At 29.6% G+C, this 4179-nt stretch overlaps 1 non-coding gene across 1 annotated transcript; it reads right to left on the reverse strand.

Annotated features, from left to right (window-relative positions):
- Positions 1-3296: 3296 nt before the first annotated feature.
- Positions 3297-3369, reverse strand: Trnav-aac. The gene has a single exon. It is a non-coding gene; the product is annotated as a tRNA-Val (tRNA).
- Between the last annotated feature and the right edge of the window lie 810 nt (positions 3370-4179).

Genomic DNA, 4179 nt, shown 5'->3' on the forward strand with positions numbered 1-4179 from the left:
TCTCTCTAGAGAGTAAAATAGGGAGATGTAAATGTTCCAGTCTGTCAGTTCTGTCAGTCCAGCTGTGCAATGTCTCTGATGATTTTAAGGAGAAGGTATGGAACGAATTCCACCACATATTAGACACTTACTGGTTTACCAGCGATGTTTTTCTCCGTCGCTAAGCATGAATTGAATTATTAACACAAGCTGAGCATTATGAAGTCATTCTGGGTTTGAAGCCGCAATTTTCGGTGAAGATTCACGTGATCTCTGCTCTCAGCTTTCTTTTTTTTAATACAGTTAACTTTTAAAAATGGTGTTTGAAAAGTATATAATGAACATCGTTTACACTTGTACATTTCAGCATTAGTAAACGTTATCAATGAAGGCTTAGTAAGTTCAGTTTCATTGGAATGTTTGATTTGGTTATTCTGTGTACGCACATTTTTCTCTCGTGTATTTCAACCGATTTTTCTGTTTTATATAACAACGAGCATTTCTATCAGAAATAATCAAAAAAATAAAATATAAATAAGAGAAGATAAAATTAAGTTCTATAAATGCTAATAAGTACAATATTTACTTGGTGGTCGCGCTTTGTACGAGACCGTCTTGTTAAGTACCACCCACTCATCAAATATACTACCACACAATAGACACTAACTAACATCTTAGTTACCGAGGTGGTATCTAAGATTGGTGTTATCATGTTTAATATTTCTTTCGACATCAATGACTGTGGGTATGGTGACCACTTACCATCAGGCCACCTGTAATTGTCAGTTCGCCATACTATATTATTGCTGTTTTTTTTTTGTAAATTTTAAAATATAAATATTACGGTGGAATTGCGGCGTCTGAGCGAACATAGTCAGAATATATAACTAAAAGTATTTAAAACGTAATTTAATCATTTCTGACATAACAAAGGCTGATGAATGATCTACGGCTACGACATGGAAACCGACTACGTAATAGCTATGTATAATAACTGTTATATCACAGATACTTGGAGAATTAGTAGCTTAAGGGGACTACATGAGCTAAATGCAAGTTTTATAATGCAAAAAAGTATATGATCCAATGCAGTAAACCAAATGAAAAAAATATATGATAATCTTCAGGATACATGCTAAGTATTTGTTATTTTGAAAACATGATGTAATTAATTTGGTACGATAGAAAAAAATCACATAGTTACCTCTAAAAAGATCTTTTAATCAATAATAACTATACTTATATACGTTCCATAATTCTGGTTTTTTGTCAGATTATTCTACAAGCAATATACTATTTAACCTGGGTGTCACTTTTTTAGTAAAATCAATAGATTTTTTTTAAATCCGATATTCTTATTTTCGAACAAAAAGCGTACGCATGTGTGCGTAAACGCCGTGTACAGACAATGCCGGCCGAGGCCTGATGCTATACAGACGTGTCGATCTTTTCGCCGCATCATTCATTACGTTACGAGATATTTTTTTGTAATTTTAATTGTTAATTCATTGTTTCATGTTTTCTTATAATAAATTTTATTCTTTCTTGTAAATAAATATATTAAGTTAAAATAGTGTAGTAGTAATTAGGCATTTGTTTTTTTATTATATTATTTGTTATAAATTTTAATTGTGTAAATATGGGAAATAAAGTGAAACGCGTGAGGAAAACTAAAAAACGTTTATATAAATCAAGCGCTGAACATACATATGAATGATATTAAAAGGTAAGAGTATTTAATTAGTAAACATATTTTTTTTTATAAATTATGAATATTGAAAACATCTATTAGAAAAATGTGCAATCAGTTCGCATATAATCAGATTTTTCGAGCCATTCTTAATAATTACGATAAAGTATTTGGTCAAAGGAAGGAAAACATCAATTGACTTTCATGGGGATCAAGTGACTGCATTCGATCCCCATGAACTCGAAGCATTTTTTTTCATTATAATTACTATGACATATTAAGATACATATTTTTTAAATACATAATTTTATAATTAATAAAAATGTAATTACTAACATATATTTATTTTTTACAGAATAAAGAAAGTCGAAAACAATAACACGGAAGCTATTTATATTGCGTAAGAGTTTAATTTTATCGATTGTTTATAATAAGAATTAAAGTTATGTATGAACTAATTTTAATAATAATAAAAAAAAGTAAAGTCGTAACAAAAAAAAGTAATTGTTGTGAACCAGAGAACTAGAATATTTAGAAGTGTCATTTGTACGTAATTCATAAATTTAAATTTCTTTGTAACGTCCGCCATATTGGATTGAATATAGCAGCAATTCATGAATCGTGCATTGTCATCGAGATTAAATATGTGTGCCAACTTTCAGCTGAAAGTGGGTGTAATATTTATTCCAAGATTCCAGGAAATATGAAATAACATTAATACATACAAGTGAAATTAAATAAAAAAATAAAAAAAAAAATTAACACTAAATGTTTTTTTTTTGTAGTACTAAATATAAATAAAAATATTTTAAGTTTAATTAAATCAGTTTTATTTTTTAATCATTTTCGAATAACAGTCAAAAGCAATACAAATAATTCTAATATCCTATCTATTTTTATGACATTTATGATTAAACCTATTATGATTAACCTTTCATTCATCAATGATTCAACCAAATCGAATTGACAACATTTTTTTCTAGTAAATATTTAGATTTTTTTTTAAATTGAATATATATTTTTTCTTTATGAACCAATATTAATAAAACGAACAAATACTACGCTATATGTTACCCCACGGTCACTACACTACAGATTTCGAACACTTACGATTTTATTATATAAATAGATCATTAAACTTTTATAAAATATTAAAAAATTGGTATGTTTCAATATTTAGTATAAGAACTAATTGTGGTATAATAATATAAATAATAGAAAAAATAGGTTAAAACTAACTGTCTATTTATTGTATACAAAATATAAATAAAATATTGTAAGTTTAATTGAATCAGTTTTATTTTATAATCATTTGTTAACTAACATCGAAAGAAATAAAAATAATTCTGTTGTCCTATCTATTTTTTATGAGATTTATGATTGATCTTACGTCGCTCGGTTTGGCGCCATCTATTAGAATATTTGGGCGTAATCTCGTTACCTCGCTTAACCCTTAGTACACGGGTTTGCCGTTTTTGTCGATTTTGTAAATGTGTGCGTGCGATTCTCAAGGGCACTTAGATCTTGTAGTCCTCTTAAGTTTGAAAACTAATTAAATACTGCGATGCAGAACAAAAAGAACATTACTATATGAAAACTGCTATGGAGTCTTAATTGTCAAAAGAAATGTTTCCGCCCGGGATCGAACCGGGGGCCTTCTGCGTGTTAGGCAGATGTGATAACCGCTACACCACGGAAACTACGATGGAGTGCGGCTAAAATTTAAATTACAATAAAATACCTTTCAATTTTATAATTGTTTTTACAGCACTTTAATTTCACATTCAGTAGTAAATTTTCAGCGAAATATTTACACAAATAAATAAGTATGCTACGTTTCATTCAAAAATAAACGCGAAACGACCAATGTCGTTCACCTATTGTATTTCGTAGCAGATAAGTTTGTAGCGTAGCGTAGCACATTGTAGTGCATTGTAATCCGCTACCTAATGACTTGTTTGACGATTTCCCAACAGACCGAAATGGTTTTTCAATAATAACACGTTGAAATGAAAACTAACTGTATTCAAGTATTTTACATTTAAGCACTTTCTTTAAATAATTTCACTTTCATTTTTGGTTTATATAATTGTTTTATCTGAAATTTATGTAAGCGCAAACACAGACGCACTCTCTATTCCCACATTTTTATTATCCGACGGCAAATCCGACGGGACCGGATAAAATTAAGGCGCAGGACAAATGGCTTTACGTGTTTTCCAAGGCGCGGGAGTTACCACACTTTATAATTTTTTTTTGATAAAAAATAAACCAATTACTTTTCTATCGGTCTGACCAGAGGTGTGAACCTATGCTCTCTACATCTGCGTCCTTTTATCTATTCACTAGACGAACCGTGCAGTCATTATAATCTTTATAATATTAGTATCATAGCTCTTGAGCACTCACCAATTGGTACTTTGTTGAAACCTTAGCCGAATAATATCTTAGAGCAATATTAAAAAAAAGTTACGGCCTATAAAGGCAAATTGGTTCTGATTTCCATTATA

This window comes from Vanessa atalanta, chromosome 15 (assembly GCF_905147765.1).
Source record: "Vanessa atalanta chromosome 15, ilVanAtal1.2, whole genome shotgun sequence".
NCBI classification, from domain to species: domain Eukaryota; kingdom Metazoa; phylum Arthropoda; class Insecta; order Lepidoptera; family Nymphalidae; genus Vanessa; species Vanessa atalanta.